Raw genomic sequence first — 19,070 nt, 5'->3', positions numbered from 1 at the left:
TGGTATTTTGCCCCAGTTGTTTCATTTTTGCTCTTCAATATCTTAGCCTATTAGGAGTGTTAGTCCTTCATCTGTAATAAATAGTGAAAATATTTTCTCCTCATTCGTCTTTGTTTTTGATTTGATTTATGGAATTTTATACCACGTGAAGGTTGTTTTTTTTGGACGTAGTCAAATTTATCAATCCCTTCTTTTATTAAATCTGGGCTTTGCATCATTGTTAAGAAAGCCATTTCCCTACACCCAGCTCAGAAAAGAATTTTCCCACTTTTTCTTCTAGTACTTTTGTGGTTTCATTTCTTTTTAACATTTAGATCTTGGGTCCACTGGGGATTCATTCTTGGGTATGGTGTAAGGAATGAATCTAATTTTTATCTTCTCTCAAATGGCTGCAGACATTTACAATGTAGCCATTCATTAAAACATCCATTATTCCCCAAAGGATTTGAGATCCGGCTTCATCCGATAGTAGATTTCAGTATATCCTTGGGTCTGTTTCTCTTATTTTCTCCTCCATTCCATTCCATTCTTTGTTTCTTTGTGCCATTTCAACATCATCATCATTAGAAAGATTTTGTATATTCGAATATCCAGTGTAACTCCACCCCCCTCATAGATCTTACTTTTCAGTATAAAAACGTGCTTTCTTTTTTCTTTACAGCATTTTTTTTATTGAATATATTTGACGTAAAACATTGTGTACATTTAAGGTGTACAACTTGTTGCTTTGATACATTTATATAATGTACTATGATTGCCACTGTAGTGATACTTATCACATTACATAATTATAATACAGGACTGTTGCCTATGTTTTTTATACTGAACATTAAATCTCTGTGGCTTATTTACTGCTCATTGCAGGTTCGTAACCTTAAACAACATCGATCTTATCCCCCAACCCCATCCCCCGGGAACTGCCATTGTACTCTCTGATGTTTTACGAGTTTGACATTTTTAGATCCCACGTATAAGATTAATCATACCATACTTGTCTTTCTCTGTCTGACGTATGTCACTTAGCATAATGTACTCAGAGACCACCTGTGTTGTCACAAATGGCAGGATATCTTCTTTTCTCTTGGCTGCATAACATCCCATCGTTTATATATACAGGATCTTCTTTCTTTATTCATCTGCTGATGGGCAGTTGGGTTGTTTCCATATCTTGGCTATTGTGAATAATGCTGCAGTGAACAGGGAAGTGCATAGATCTCTTGGAAATAACTGTTTTCATTTCCTTTGGGTATGTTCCCAAGCAGTGGAATTGCTGGATCATAGAGTACGTATATTTTTAGGTTTTCTGAGGAGCCTCCATGTTGCTTTCCATGATGATTGGATAAAACATGCTTTTTTAATGAAAACAATCAGAATTGCTGGGACCCTTTAGGTCCAAAACTGCTGTTGAACTTGGAAGCTTAAAAAAAAAAACTTCAGAGGCATCAGCCCACCCAAGCACTCTTCAGTCCACTGACGTCCCTCTGAATGCATTTGTATACATTCACGGGAAGACACATCCACGTTCTATATTTGCACTGTACAAAGGAACAGCAGTACCTTGATTTCTTAATTACTAATGACACAGGCTGTTAAATCTTCTCCTCTGTCATTGAACAGAACGAGCATCAGGGCTTTAGGTGGAAATGCTTTAGGATTGTCTTTTAGAAACAAACGAAGACATGATAGAGAATTAGAAGGCTTGCTGATGTTCTATTCCACTGCCAAACCAAAAGGTAACTTAATGTTCAGTTAATCTCAGGAGGAGGGACGTGCTGTCTCATGTCGTCCCCTGTTGCCAATTTATATGTATTATATCAAGTAAGAACCTCATCTGAACTGTAATGAAGAAGAAGTACGTATTTAGCCAAACATTCTGTCTCCAAGTAGCCCATATGTCCAGAACAGATATTTCACGAGAATTTTTAAATGTGTAAGAGAGATGTAGAGTATGTTTTTCGCTGTAAAATGTACTCTCTTAAAAGCTCTCATTAGTTTATTACCATGGGTAAAATTGATCACGAATTGTTAGTAAATAATTTTGAAAATTCCTTTGCAATTAAGATGCTTTAATTCTCATTTTTAGTTGTCCCAGTCAATGGATCATTAAAAGCTTTCTGATAAATTTTCTGTTGACAATGATTAGGAGTGCGTAAATGCAGTAAAATCCTGACTAATGGAATGCCACTGATCAAACCCCAAAATATTTTCTTTTTATTTAAAGAGATTTGTAGGGAACAGGAAAATATTTTAGGGTTTTAAAAAGTCAGACCCTAAAAAACCAGGATGCCTATTTTGTACTACTTCCTAGTCTTTTCAGTTTTCTTTACTATAAAAAAAATTGAGACTGAATTTTATTCTGAAAATATTACAAATGGGTGTATATCATTAATGAATTGTCATTAACGTATAGAATGGCCATACCTTCTTTTTTTTAAATTAATTTAATTAATTAATTTATTTATTTTTGGCCGAGTTGGGTCTGTGTTGCTGTACCCGGGCTTTCTCTGGTTGCAGCGAGTGGGGACTACTCTTCATTGCAGTGCGCGAGCTTCTCATTGCGGTGGCTTCACTTGTTGTGGAGCACGGGCTCTAGGTGAGTGGGCTTCAGTAGTTGCAGCACACGGGCTCAGTAGTTGCAGCATGTGGGCTCAGTAGTTGTGGTGCACGGGCTCAGTTGCTCCATGGCATGTGGGATCTTCCTGGACCAGGGCTCAAACCCATGTTCTCTGCATGGGCAGCCGGATTCTTAACCACTGTGCCACCAGGGAAGCCATAGAATGGCTGTATTTTCATTTTATAAATATATCTTAATTTCTTTTATAGAATGATATTAATTGTATTTGATCTAGATACATCATTTTAAAAAAAAAATTTGGGGTCATGCTGCACAGCATGTGGAATCTTACTTCTCCAACTAGGGATTGAACCTGTACCCACCACGTGCAGTGGAAGCGCAGAGTCTCAACCACTGCACCACCAGGGAAGTCCCTAGACACATCATGTTAGAACATATTGGTGGCATGTAACCCAATGAGGAAAAATACATTTATAAAAACAAGCTAATCTTTTTACGCTTATGACTTACAGAATTGGAAAATTGCTTAGATAGTAGGATAAACCAATAAGAATATGAAAGAGCACATTTTCAATGGGGTATTTTTTTCAGAAAATATACGATTAGCCTTCCTAGTTTCATTCTTGTTAAAGGTGCTTATTAGATCATAAATGTCTTGAGCCAGCAAATTTAAAGGTAGGTCAAATAAAAGTGCCCCATGGTACCAGGCTCATTTTGGACAATTTAGCTGTTTCTATTTATCTGCACCATGTTTTGCACCTGTCCTACTGGGTTTTGAGTTATTCTGTCCTCTGGCCCGTCATCTACAGGACACTGGATTGGAATTAAGGGACAGATTTCTTGTTCTGAATCAACCTCTAATGATCCCCAATTACCAGTGCCCTGTTTTCTCACCCGTAAAATGACATCTGGGCTGGTCAACATCCGAGACAGTGGATTGGTTTTGTCATCAGGTAGAAATGGCCACATCATATTCTTTGCCGAGAAGGAATGAAGGCTTAGCTGGAAACAGTATTGATCATTTAGTCTACATGGGAGCTGAAAGATGATCTAGTGGTGTGCGCCCCAAACACCTGCTCCCGATGACCTCACATGTTGACTCTGTGTGTGCGTGTGCGTGTGTGTGTAGAAGGGAAGTTTGCCATATATGTGCACGTCTTTTCCTCAAGTACCTGTTCTGTTGATTTGTTTCTCTGTCTTCATGCCAATATTATTCTGTCCTGATTTTTATAGCTTGAATAAGTCTTGAAACCAGGTAGTGAGAGACCTCCAAATTGGTTCTTCTTTGTCAAGTTCTTTTGTTTTGTTTTTAGTTACTCTAGGTTCTTTAAATTTACATACAAATTTTAGAATAAGCTTACCAATTTTGACAAAAAGATATCCTGCTGAGATTTTGACTAGGATTGTGTTGAATCTATAGATTGATTTGGGGAGAGCTGACATCTTGGCAATACAGAATGTTCCAACCCATGAACAGAGTAACCTTTTCATTTCTTTAGGTGTTCTTCAAATTCTCTCAGCAATTTTTCTGTAGTTTTCAGTACACAGGTCTTGCACACCTCTGTCCGAATTATCCCAGAGTATTTCATACATTTGATGCTGTTGTAACTGAGGTTGTATTTTTCATTTCAGTTTTTGAGTGTTCATTACTAGTATATAGAAATATAATTTAGATATTCATCTTTTATCTTACAACCATGCTAAATGCACATAATAGTTCTAGTAGTTGTGTATATACCATTGGATTTTCTGCACAGATGATCATGTCATCTGCAAATGCAGTTTTAGTTCTTCCTTTCCAATCTGGAGGTTTAAAAACTTTTCTTCCTTGTTTTACTGGGTAGAATCTTCAGTGCATTGGTGACTAGAAGGGCTGAGAGTGCTTCCGCACACTGTCTGCTGAGCCGAAGTGTCAGACACAGCCATTTCACACGAGAAACCCTGGTCTGAAGAGTGCAAGGTGCAAGGCCTCTGCACTCGGCACCCTATGAGCAAGTGAAACTACACTAAGCACAAAGGAAAAAAAAAAAGACTGGCCTCCTTGGAGAGCAGGCATCAGGTGCAGTCCCTCCGGTCCTGTTCTTGGACAGTGGACACGTTGTTTCAAGGGCACTGATGACTTCTTGATACTGCAGTGGCTGGCCAGATATGTAGTTGGATCACATCCTGAGGTGACCTGATGGGGCATTCTGTACAGCCGTGTGGCCGACAGGGTCTTGGTGCTCCGGCTGGGTGTCAGGCCTGAGCCTCGGAGATGGGAGGGCCGAGTTCAGGACATTGGACCACCAGAGGCCTCCCAGCCCCTCGTAATATCAATTGGCAAGAGCTCTCCCAGAGATCTCTGACTCAACGCTAAGATCCAGCTCCACCAAACAGCCAGCAAGCTCCAGGGCTGGACGCCCCATGCCAAACAACTAGCAAGGCAGGAACACAACCCCACCCATTAGCAGAGAGGCTGCCTAAAATCATAATAAGTTCACAGACACCTCAAAACACACCACCAGATGCGGCCCCGCCCACCAGAAAGACAAGATCCAGCCTCATCCACCAGAACACAGGCACCAGTCCCCTCCACCAGGAAGCCTACACAAGCCACTGAACCAACCTTACCCACTGGGGGCAGACACCAAAAACAATGGGAACTATGAACCTGTAGCCTGCGAAAAGGAGACCCCAAACACAGTAAGTTAAGCAAAATGAGAAGACAGAGAAATACACAGCAGGTGAAGGAGCAAGGTAAAAACCCACCAGACCAAACAAATGAACAGGAAATAGGCAGTCTACCTGAAAAAGAATTCAGAATAATGATAGTAAAGATGATCCAGAATCTTGGAAATAGAATGGAGAAAATAAAACAAATGTTTAACAAGGACCTAGAAGAACTAAAGAGCAAACAAACAGTGATGAACAACACAATAAATGAAATTAAAAATTCTCTAGATGGGATCGATAGCAGAGTAACTGAGGCAGAAGAACGGATAAGTGACCTGGAAGATAAAATAGTGGAAATAACTACTGCAGAGCAGAATAAAGAAAAAAGAATGAAAAGAACTGAGGACAGTCTCAGAGACCTCTGGGACAACATTAAACGTACCAACATTCGCGTTATACGGGTCCCAGAAGAAGAAGAGAAAAAGAAAGGGACTGAGAAAATATTTGAAGAGATTATAGTTGAAAACTTCCCTAATATGGGAAAGGAAATAGTTAATCAGGTCTAGGAGGTGCAGAGAGTCCAATACAGGATAAATCCAAGGAGAAACACACCAAGACACATATTAATCAAACTGTCAAAAATTAAATACAAAGAAAGCATATTAAAAGCAGCAAGGGAAAAGCAACAAATAACACACAAGGGAATCCCCATAAGGTTAACAGCTGATCTTTCAATAGAAACTCTGCAAGCCAGAAGGGACTGGCAGGACATATTTAAACTGATGAAAGGGAAGAACCTACAACCAAGATTACTCTACCCAGCAAGGATCTCATTCAGATTTGATGGAGAAATTAAAACCTTTACAGACAAGCAAAAGCTAAGATAATTCAGCACCACCAAACCAGCTTTACAACAAATGCTAAAGGAACTTCTCTAGGCAGGAAACACAAGAGGAGCAAAAGACCTACAATAACAAACCCAAAACAATTAAGAAAATGGTGATAAGAACATACGTATCGATAACTACCTTAAATGTAAATGGATTAAATGCTCCAACCAAAAGACAGACTGGCTGAATGGATATAAAAACAAAATCCGTATATATGCTGTCTACACGAGACCCACTTCAGAACTAGGGATGCATACAGACTGAAAGTGAGGGGATGGAAAAAGATATTCCATGCAAATGGAAATCAAAGCTGGAGCAGCAATTCTCATATCAGACAAAACAGACTTTAAAAGAAAGACTATTACAAGAGACAGAGAAGGACACTACATAATGATCAAGGCATCAATCAAAGAAGAAGGTATAACAGTTGTAAATATATATGCACCCAACATAGGAGCACCTCAATACATAGGCAAATGCTAACAGCCATAAAAGGGGAAATCGATAGTAACACAGTCATAGTAGGGGACTTTTAACACTCCACTTATACCAATGGACAGATCATCCAGACAGAAAAGTGATGTGTCTCAGGGACAACAGCTCAGTGCTTTGTGACCATCTAGAGGTGTGGGATGGGGAGGGTTGGAGGGAGATGCGAGAGGGAGGGGATATGGGGATATATGTATATGTATAGCTGATTCACTTTGTTATACAGTAGCAACTAACCCAACAATGTAAAGCAATTATACTCCGATAAAGATGTTAAAACAAAAACACCAAACAGGAGGTTCAGACTCAGTCTTGAATAATTTCATAATTTTGTAAGGATGCACAGAATCACGTAGAGATGAACAGTAACGGATAAAGGGCTTTCACAGCTGTGACTTCAGCCGGGATTGATGAGAAAATGCTACTGGAGGGAGAAAAGGAAAATGAATATTTATTAATAGAATAAAGTGTCGGGGGCTTAAAATCTAAGGAGATCCATCATTTCATATCCAAGGCTGGATGCTTTCAAAACAGAAGGTTCAATACAACGACCCCATGGCTGAGCCATAGACCAGACAATTTCACAGGCGCTGCCGTCATTCGGACCATGGGGGACTTTCTGGAGTTGTTATTCCCGTGTCATCCTCTGTTAACACCACCCGAACAGGGCAACATCCCATGAGTTATCACTTCAAGAATGCTGTGACAACAGTTGCCTTCACGTTTTAGAATACCCAGAGCTATGTGGTCTGGTCATTCACCCAGAAATTAATATATCATGTCTGCATACTTTCTCTGTATATGGTAGTGACAGTCTCTGTGCTGACAGCTTCGGAATTATTAGTAAGATTTTTTTCCCTCCCATGACCTCATCAGTTCTCCCCTGTACCTTAGAAGGGCAGTGCTTAGCCAGGTAACAGAACCTCTTCACATCTTCTTGCATATTTTGTCCCCATAGATCCCCTTCCCTGTGCTTCTTCTGTTTCGGTCAGTTAAGACTCAGAAAAGACTGTTTCCTTTTGGTGAAACGTTACTCACTGGACCTGAACATCTTAAAAAAATTAAAACTGGGAATCCAAAAAAAAAAAAAAAAAGTGTTGAGAGCAAACATAGTTGGCTTGTTTCTGATTTTATGGGCGAAGAATCCACCATTAAGAACGCTATTAGTTGTATGTTTTATGTAGATGCCTTTTATTGTGTGGAGCACTTGCCCTTCTTCTTCTATTTATTTATTTTTTTGCAGTACGCGGGCCTCTCACTGTTGTGGTCTCTCCCGTTGCGGAGCACAGGCTCCGATGCGCAGGCTCAGCGGCCATGGCTCACGGGCCCAGCCGCTGCGCGGCATGTGGGATCTTCCCGGACCGGGGCACGAACCCGTGTCCCCTGCACCGGCAGGCGGACTCTCAACCACTGCGTCACCAGGGAAGCCCGCCCACCCTTCTTTTTTTTGAGCATAATTAAAAAAATTAGGACTACATTTTGAATTCCAGCAAATTTTTTTGAAAATATTAAGATGATCTTTTTTTCTTTTTTAGTTAATAGACATTGATTTTGAATGTTAAAACAGACGTTTTTGAAATGATCCTCCTTGGTCACGATGTATTATCCTTTTTACCCTGTTTTAATACAGTTTGCTAAACATGCATTTAGAACTTCTGACTCTATGTGTATGAGGAATATTGGTCTATAGTTTCCTGTTCTGTGCTCTGTCCAGTTTTGTACAACAGTATATTTTCATTTTTCCAGTCGTATACGGCAGCATATAGTATTGTTGTCATGTTTCAGTTTTACATGTATTATGAACTTCACAGCACATTCCTATCATTTTTGTTTAAACCATCATTTTTTTAAAATTGGGGTATAGTTGTTTTACTGTGTTGTGTTTCTGCTGTACCGCGAAATGGAGTTCCCTGTGCTCTACAGCAGGTTCTCATTAGTTACCTGTTTTATACATATTAGTGTATATATGTCAATCCCAATCTTCCAATTCATCCCACCCCCCCTTTCCCCCCTTGGTGTCCGTACATTTGTTCTCTACATCTGTGTCTCTATTTCTGCTTTGCAAACTGGTTCATCTGTACCATTTTACAAGATTCCACATATATGTATTAATATACGATATTCGTTTTCCTCTTTCTGACTTACTTCACTCTGTATGACAGTCTCTAGGTCCATCCATGTCTCTACAAATGACGCAATTTCATTCCTTTTTAGGGCTGAGTAACATTCCACTGTATATATGGAATATTTATCCATATATTCCATATATCCATTCATCTGTCAGTGGACACTTAGGTTGCTTCCATGACCTGGCTATTGTAAATAGTGCTGCAGTGAATGTTGGGAGGCATGTGTCTTTTTGAATTGTGTAAACCATCAGTTATTTTTAAAGATATTTAAATAAGAAAAAAAGTATAGGTTTAGCAAGGAGCTACTGTTGTGTTCCTCACTCTTTTATGTAAATGCAGATGTCCATCTAATATCATTTTTCTTACGCCTGAAGGAATTCTTTGGACATTTATTGTAGTGCTGGTCTGCTGGTCATGAATTCTTTCTGGATTTATATATATGTCTTTTCTCCACCGTTGTTTGACTTAAAGATATTTTTGCTGGGTGTAGAACTGTACGTGACTGGTTTTGTTGTGGTTTTTTAGTACCTTAGATATGTTTGTTACATATTTAAGAAGTCTAAAGTTGTTCTGATCTTTATCCTTTATACAGAACATGCTTCTTTCCTCTGGTGCTTGTGAAGACTTTGTCACTGGTTTTGAGCACTTTGTTCATCATGTGTCTTGGTAACATTTTTCTCATTTCTTGCACTCAGAGTTTGTTGAGATTCTTGGATCTATGTAGGCTTCTGGCTTTTTTTAAGTTTTGAAAATTTCTGGCCATTATTTATTCAAATTATTTTTCAGTCCTCTTTCCTTTGTGTATTCCAGACACCAATATATAAGGATACCTGATGCTGTACTACAGTTGATTTATGCTTTTTTTTCTGTCTGTGTACAGTTGACCTTTAAAGAACTTGAGGGTTAGGGGCACTGACTCCTGGGTGACCCCCTAGAACTTTATAATTGGCTGTCCATCTCCATTGTTCTGCATCTGCTGATTCAATCCACCGAACATCGTGTAGCACTGTAGTATTTATTGGAAAAAAAACCCCACTTATAAGTGGCCCCCAAACAGTTCAAACTCAGGTTGTTCAAGGGCCAACTGTTTTTCATTTTGGATAGTTTATGTTGCTATACTTCAAATTCTCAAATGTTTGAATGTATTGATAGAACATTGTAGATCTTACCACTTTGGAGTTGAGTAATTATTATTCCTATAAAAATGTTAGGTTTTATTCTGGGCTGTAGTTAAGCTATTTGGAGGGAGATTGAGCTCTTCAAGTCTTGCTTGGCACGTTTGGCAGGCAGACCCTGAGCAGTGCTCGGGCAACGGTGAATGATTTCCTTCTTACCAAGGCTGCGCCTTCCTCAACACTCTGCAATGTCTTTTGGTTTGCGGGATTTTTTTCCTTCCAGCGGATGGGGACAGGCAGTATTTGGGGTCCTCTGTGAGCACTGAGCAGCGTTCTGCCGAGTCCTTTTGGAGGGGCATATCCCCATCCGTGGGTCCTAGGCGTGCAATGTGTTAGTCATATGTGTTCGCTCGTTAGTCATCTGCTAAATACCCGGCGGGGGGACCCTGCAATCCTTTGGGGTTCTCTGTGCCAGCTCTCGCTTCTCCTGCAAACTCTATCCTGGCAACTCTCATTGCCTCGTTCACTCTAAACTCTCAGGTCCGTCCCCTCAGATCACGGCGTCTGCTGGGTTCTGCCTGGATCTCCTCCTTGCACCATGACCTAGAATCCCTCTCAGTGCCGCAGCTTCACCATCAGAGCGCTCATCTCATTGATTCCCCATCTTTCTGGAATCACTATTACCCATTCGTTGAGATCCAGTGTCCTGAAAGCCGTTGCTTTACTTTTTGTTTCTGTTGGGAAAGTAACTCTCCAAGAAGTAGAAGTCTTAACTTTCTACACCCCAAGTAATATCATTCCTCGTTAGGAGAAGATCTCTGTACCATTTGATCTGGCTATGAGGATTATTGACTTTCTGTATTTGAGAGCATTTTTGACACCAATAGTATTGCCACCTGGCTACTTTCCCAGATGCAAAGATGTATTTGCTACTGTCTTCAGGCCCAGTTTCCCTTGGTTTTAGAGAAGGAATGTGGAGGAAGGGTTAGGAGGCTGTTGTAGAGTCAGGGTCCAGAATCTGTGGGTTTGTGTCATGGCTCCCAGACTCACCTGCTGTGTTCCCCTGGGGAACTTCCCAAAGCTCTCTACGCCTGCATTTTCTTATGCGTAATGTAGGAGTAGCAGTAAAACTGCCTTGTAAGGCAATTGTGAGCGCTGCTTGTAAGACATTTGGACCAGTGGCTGCCACTTAATAAGTACCACATATGGTTGTTAAAAACAAAAAAAGGTAAATCCAAAAAGGAATTACAAATGTTGCAGCGATATAATGGGAAAGTACTGTCTGTGATTTCAGGAACCATTATGTAGACAGATAGCTCTCTCATTCCGGTCGTAATGGTTTTATCAATAAATTATGCTTACATCTTTTATCGCATTATATCACATCCGTATTTTTTTTAAATGAGTCATCTCGACAAGCCTGAAATTAAATCATTAATCTTATTTTTAATTCAGAATTCTAACGATACTTGCTACTAAATACATAGAGTAATTACCAACCCTCCAGCGACTCACTAACAAAAGAAAAAAAGGAAAGGGTTTTTTTGTGTTTGTGTGGAAAAAGGATGAACATGTACGTAAAAGGGAAATGTTAAATGATCTGACGGAAGCATCAGGTTAGTGTCCAGAAACTCAAACATTTGGTGGGTTCAGGAGAGCACATTCTCTAAGATTTGCTGTTTGAAATTGAATGTATAGCCATTGAAACTGAGTGTATTTCATGTGTTTCCCGGGAGGGCAGGACAGAATGGTGAGGTTTCCCAACCATGATGGTATAATCCAAATGTGGGAAGAACTAGGGGTAGCATTTTAATTACCCAGTCACTTTCTTTTTTTTATTTATTTATTTTTAACTTATTTTTATTTATTTAATTTATTTTTTTAACTTTTTATTTTATACTGGAATATAGTTGATTAACAATGTTGTGTTAGTTTCAGGCATACAACGAGGTGATTCAGTTATACATGTACATGTATCTGTTCGTTCAGATTCTTGTCCCAGAGTTACCCAGTCACTTTCTGCCTTGAATCCTTTTGCATGTAAAGCTTCATCCTGCCATCTCCATAACGTCTTTATAATTCCAATTCAGTGGTTATAAAACAACATCATCCAGATGTAGGATACTTATGGATTTAGAGGAGACATGAGTTCAAGGTACTACCTCAGGTGATCAGAAAGAACTGGACACGTGGGGTGGGAAAACAGGGTGCTATAGGAGGACGCTTACTTGGGCATTTTCTCTTGTCTGTATTCTGAAAGGTCGGTGTTCTTGCAGCAGGAAGTTTGGGTTTATGTAAGTTCTGATTCTCCAGTCTCAAGAGGCAAGGTGCTGGTTATTGAATGCTACATGAGCTCAGAGAAATAGGAGAAGGCAGGCTTGCCTTTGTAATGTGTCATCTTGACTTTGCTCAGTGGCATTTCCCAGAAATCCCTCTCCTGTATGAATCACCACAAAGGAGAGCATCCTTGGGGGTGGGGGGAGGGAATCAGGAGGGTGCGAGGGAAGCAGCCGCCATTTTGCGGGTCACCCCCGTTGTCTCCGACCTACTGACTCACGTGTTGGTGTGAAGCAGCGGCTGGGTCTGCACGTCCTCCGCGTTCTCCGGCTCCCCCGCAGCTTCTCCAAGTCACAGGTCAGGCGTGGATGTCTGTCAGCTCCCTGGGGAGGGGCCCCGCGTTCTGCAGGAAGCCCTCATCGCCAGGGTCGAGGCAGCAATCATGACCAGCGTCGGTCCACCCTTGTGTGGTTCCGCTAGTGCTTGTGGGCTCAGCCTGCTTCCCATCCCTCCCACCTGGGGCTCCTCTTCCCTTCCTGACTGCTGCCCTGTGGGCTTCCGGCTCCAGCTGGAAGCATCGGATGCAGAGACAATAGCCTCATGGCAGCAGCTCGCCCAGCCCTGCAGGGGTGTCAGCAAAGCTCTGGAACAAATCCCTCTAACTGTGTGTAACTCTGCAACGCCTGTGACGGCTTGGAGAGAAGTATAGCTTATATGTAGAATCAGTTTATCTGTATCTATAGGATATATTGGATAGGGAGATATATATGTGTGTGGTGTGTGTATATATGATGTACACATAAAATATAGAGAATATATGTGGTACATAGATAGATGGATATGCCTTATGTATATGAGGTTGGCCAGAAAGTTTGTTCAGGTTTTTCCGTAACATCTTAAGGAAAAACCCGAACAAACCTTTTGGCCAACCCAGTATTTATATGGAATATATGTAATATCTATATCTTTCTGTATCCTATATATATCCATCGGTGTACGAATCTACATATCTATAGATATATCTATATGATTATATATTATCTATCAATATATTGTTGATATTGATACCATCTCTAGGTGTATCTTGTATCAAAGCTCTGTAACAAAGTTACATGCATTCTGTATGCGGTGTGCTTCTGTGATAGCACCCCGATTGATTTTTAGGAATAGAAAAGAAGCAGGAGCCACAGTCAACATATACGTAAGCATCCTGCCCGGCAGTGAGAGTAAATACCTTCCTTTCATTGCCCTGCATCTTGAGACTCTTGTTAAGCCCACACATCGAATGAAAGTACGCACCGGGGTGGGTTTATTCTTCCACGATTTCGAAAGAGAAATGATTGCCACTGGAGATAGTGCTGGGATGCTTTAGTTTAATAAGTGATGAAAAGAGAAACGCTTTTGAGTGTCTGAAGAATGAATTTTTTTCACGCTAGATAATATTCTTTAGATTCATTGGTTTATATTCTTCAAGAAACAACAAAGAATAGGATTTTCTTCCTACTCCTTTAAAAGTAAACACATGGCAAAATGAATGCAATCATGAATTATAGATTTGTTTAAAAGAGCCAGAAATTAGATAGTGAGAGTGACTGGCTTTAAAGATTTTTATCTTTCTGCATTTCTTAAAAAATAAGAGGAAAACAATAAATAGGGATGTCCATGTCTTTGGATCAGGAAGTAGCCAAAGGTAGAAGGTGACAGAACTCAGCGCCTCATATTTCCAAAAAGGGGAGTCGCTTGGATGGGATTCAGAAAGGCAAATCCCTTTCTTTTCTTTTTTTTTTTTTTTTATTGTTGTGGCAACTTTAAGTCCAGAGTTGGTCTCCCATCTCTGACACACGTCTCATGTGTCCTAACACCAAAGATTGATGATGCTTTAATATGCACGACAGTTCCTACAAGACCAGAATAGCTAGTCAGATGTTTAAGAGTGGAATCCCCAAATCTTCAGTGTTTCAGAAAATAGTTTCCCTTAAAGAGGTGCTTCTCAAATTTTAATGGGCACATGAGTCACCTGGGAAACTTATCCAGATGCAGATTCTATAATAGATGGAAGAGGCTTCCTAAGTTTCTGCATCTCTTACAGGCTCCCAGGCAATGACAGTGCTACTGGTCCAAGAGGCATACTTCTTAATAGCAAAACCTTAAAGACCGTGGGTTCATAAGTTCCTTAAATGTGTTTCTTTTCTTTTCTTTTTTTTTTTTTTTTGCAGTACGCGGGCCTCTCACTGCCGTGGCCTCTTCTGCTGCGGAGCACAGGCTCCAGACGCGCAGGCCCAGCGGCCATGGCTCACGGGCCCAGCCGCTCCGCGGCATGTGGGATCCCCCCGGACCGGGGCACGAACCCGTGTCCCCCACATCGGCAGGCGGACTCTCAACCACTGCGCCATCAGGGAAGCCCTGTTTCTTTTCTTTTTAAATTTTATTTATCTTATTATTTATTTGTTTGTGCGGGTCTTAGTTATGGCTGGCAGGCTTCTCAGTTGCAGCTTACCGGCTCCTTAGTTGTGGCATGCAAACTCTCAGTTGCGGCATGCATGGGGGATCTAGTTCCCTGACCAGGGATCGAACCTGGGCCCCCTGCATTGGGAGTGCAGAGTCCTAACCACTTTGCCACCAGGGAAGTCCCAATGTATTTCTTTTTAAGTGAGGGGTATGGTGAGTAAATTATATCATAAGTAGTATCTTCAAGACATATTTATTTGCCAGTGTAGGGTGGCACTGCTTTTATGAATGTTTTAAACTTTTTCTCAGTGACTTCACAATAAAGGATATGGGGTTGTGATGAATAGTTTGGATATTCTTTACTTCTTCTACAGCTGACTTAGATGTGCATTGCAAAGCTTTGTAATTCATGGTAAAATGTGTACCTGTTTTCTTCAGTTAAGAAGCCAATTTATCTACCTATCCCCATGCAGAATTTGCAAGACTAGGGTTTAAAAGAAATTGTCACAAAACATGTTTGATTTTCAAACACTCTTTAGTTACATTCCAACACCCCAAAGTGAAATGGAAATTGAGCAATGATTCTGTTAATTCAGAGCCCAAGCCATGTTGAGACCTGAATTACGAGGTAAGGTTATTTTGACACAAATCAAATTAACAGCTGAAGGCTTAAGAAGAAAGCAACAGATTGGCCATAGAAAAAGCAAAGGGGAAGAAAAAAATGTGCTTTATAAAAGACAAAGCAAATTCACAAACCACAGTGATATTTAGAAACAAGATAACAGATTAAGAATAAACACATATGAAATCCAGGCTGCTTCCATAATCTGTTGGTGATTTAAATTTAAAGATAACTCTAAAAATGCCTTTGTAAAGATGGAAGTTCCTCATTTGTTTTCTTTGAAAATGTAATAATGCTTCCATGAGTCCCATAATTTCTATGGTATTTTGCAAGCAGTTGGCAGTAAACACAAGGTGGAAAAAAAAGTGATACTTCTTTAAAAAGTGGTGATAATATTCAAGTCTGTGTAATGGTAATTGGATTGAGGATGGTATTCATTAATTAATTATCCTTTAGTTTTCATAAAGGATCACAAAGAGCAAATAACCTGTGATGTATAAATTTTTAACATATGTATTTTTTCTTCTTAAAGGGTAAAGAGAAATGAGATTCTAGTATGGTTCCCATTTGGGGGATGCAAGTATGTGTAAGATTTGAAAATCAAAGACGTGGTACTAATTTTCAGTTTAATGGCATGACGCCACCTAAACCGTGGATGATGTGTTTGAGCCTATCTTTCAAGGAATCACGCTATCCTGCATAACAGCCAGGGTTCCTTCTACATCTTAATTCTGTGGCTTCTATTCAGTAAGCCTGCGATGGGATCTGAGAATTTGCTTTTATAACAAGTTGCCAGGACCATTTTCATGTTGCTGATGTAGAGACCACAGTTTGAGAACTACTGTTTTATATCATAGCATCTCCAATTGGTTACTTAGAATGTTCTTACCTTTTTTGTGTGTTGGTGTGTGAATGCAGGAATTAATTACCAATTCGAAGTTCTCAATTTTCCTCTTCTTGTTCTTGTATGATACAGATTATAAATACATACTTATGTGTGCTGTAGAAGAAAATAAAGAAAAAAAAAGGAAGAGAAATGGCTTCAGTATAAAGAGAAACCTTCCGTTGCTTTAGAAATACATAAATTTATAGCCGAGGCTTTCTATCGAAGGAAGGGCTCATAGAAAAATCTTCAGAGGATTTGTAACCATTTAAGAAAAAAAGCTGCTTAAGATTTGATTACATCTTAAAATGAATTGATGTTGCCCCTTCTAACATACCACTTTTGGTATTAAAATATTCCATTTTCAATGAAGAAATCTGGTATGATTCAAGGTACCCTGAAGGACAATCAATTCTTTACATCTCTTGGCCCCAGGGAATTCACAGCAGGGGTTGTATCCAAAAAATTGTCCCGCAGAACAAGACTGATGAGGCCATGCCCGATGCCATATATCTGGATATGTGGCAATGGCCCACCCTGATCCGGACTGATTTCTAGAGTTGCGTTCCTTTACAGAAAGGGGAGTTTTCTCATAGGTGGATAGAAACGGTTCATGAATTTACTGGCTTAGAACAACACAACTTTATTATCTTACATTTCTGGAGGTCGGGATTCTGACATGGGTCTCGCCAGGCTAAAAATCAAGGCGTTGGCAAAATTCTATTCCTTTCGGAGGCTCTAAGGGAGAATTTACTGCTGTCTTTCCCAGCTTCCAAAAGGTGCCCCCATTCTTTGGCTCAGGGGGACCTTGCTTCATTTTCATAACCAGCAACAGCACTTGGATTCCTTCTCACTCTGAATCACCCCCTTGCCCCCCTCTTATCTTTACAAGATCCCGGTGGTCACGCTGGGGACACCAATATAACCCAAGGTAATCTCTCCAACTCAAGATCCTGAACTTAATCAAAATTGCAAAGTCTCAAAAATAAATGCAAAGTCTCTTCTGCCATGTAAAGTAATATATTCACACATTCTAGGGATCAGGGCGCAAGTGTCTTTGGGGTCCCCAGTTTCCTGCCTGCCACAAACTGAAACATAACCAGCCAGTCTTAGGAAAGAATGAAATAGGGCCATGTCTTTAATCTCATCCCTTTCCCAACAGATTCTAGTAGGATATGGCAGGCTTTGGCAAAGAGCAAGTGGGTTTGTTTGCTTCACATTATCTCATTAATTCATTTTTGCTGGCTTCTCTCCTGATAAATGGTGTTCTATAGATCCATGAAAGAGCTAGTTGGCAGAATTAGCTGTCAGCTCTTACCTCATTTGACTTCTATTTTGGGTAGAAAAGAGGCTGTTGAGAAGAGACTGCCTATAATTTGCTTCATTCTTAGTTTTAATTTATATAATTTTTAACATATAATTTTATATGATTTATAATATCATGTTAGTATGTGGTGTACACAGAGTGTTTCAGTTATATATATATATATATATACACACACACATATATATATATGTGTATATATATATATATGCATACACACACACACACACACACACACACACACACATACTCTTTTCCAGATGTTTTTCCATTCTAGGTTATTACAAGATATTGAATATACTTCCCTGTGCTTTACAGTAGGACCTTGTTGTTTACCTATTTTATACGTACATAGTAGTTTGTATCTGCTAATCCCAAGCTCCTAATTTATCCCTCCCCTCCACCTTTTCCCTTTGGAAGCCATAAGTTTGCTTTCTATGTCTATGAGTCTGTTTCTGTATTGTAAATAAGTTCATTTGTGTCATATTTTAGATTCCACATATAAGTGATAGCTTATGATATTTATCTTTCTCTGACTTACTTCACTTGTGTATATGTATTTTTAATCAAAACCGGATCACACTGTACCTACTGTGCCTTTCCCTGTTTTCCTCACTTAATATATTCTGACCCTCCATGTCAGTTTAGAGCTCTGTCATTATTGGATGAGTACAGAGTATTCTGTTGTATATCTGTGCAAGCGTATATAGGAAATAAATATCCCCTCTCCTTGACAGTCAAGTAGTTTTCTACATATTTTTTTAAATTTATTTAATTTATTTATTTTGGCTGTGCCAGGTCTTAGTTGCAGCATGAGGGATCTTTTAGTTGTGGCATGTGGACTTCCTAGTTGCGGCATGCAGACTCCTTAGTTGCGGCACGCGGGCTTCTTAGTTGCAGCGAGTATGCGGGATCTAGTTCCCTGACCCAGACCCCTTGCATTGGGAGTGCGGAGTCTTACCCACTGGACCACCAGCAAAGTCCCTATATATTGTTTTAACTTGACAAAATATCTTAATGTCTTAAACGTGTCTCCTTGCTTAATTTTTCAAAAATTTCTTGAATCATCTATAAAACGTATTCATCCAAGTGGATTTTAAAACATTTCTTCAAGTTAGTACTTTGATATTTTGAATGAATTTGCATTAATTTGCTTTCAGTGGAATTCATCTTTTTAATATTAAGACCTTCCTAGACCTGCAGGAGCTATCTCTCCCTATCTAGTCAGGGATTTTTATTCAGTCAGGGCTTTTTTTTTTTGGTCTTCCCCCTGAGTTAGGAATCCATCTTTCTTCATATAGATCCCAAAACTTATTAATTTTGTTCCTCTCTCTATTTGTAGCTATTGTAACATTTTAACATTATGTTTCCTAACTGATTAGGGGTTGAACATAAGCAAACATTGATTTTCTGTTTTATAATAGTTAACAGTAACATTTTTTTAACAATGAACTCTTTTATCACTGGGCTTCATCATGAACATATATCATTTTGACTATTTTAAGTTGAGCCTTTTGGTTAAGTATTAGACCATCTTCATATATCAGTGATTTTGCTTCTCCTATCAGATGTGTCCCATTATCATTTTCTGAAGAAAAATTGTAAACAAAAACAGAGTGAGAATGCTTGTCATATCACTGATTGACATTAAGGGAAAATGTCTGGT

This window comes from Leucopleurus acutus (genome assembly GCF_964270905.1).
Source record: "Leucopleurus acutus genome assembly, chromosome: X".
NCBI classification, from domain to species: Eukaryota; Metazoa; Chordata; class Mammalia; order Artiodactyla; family Delphinidae; genus Leucopleurus; species Leucopleurus acutus.
Note: the sequence above shows the minus strand (reverse complement) of the source record.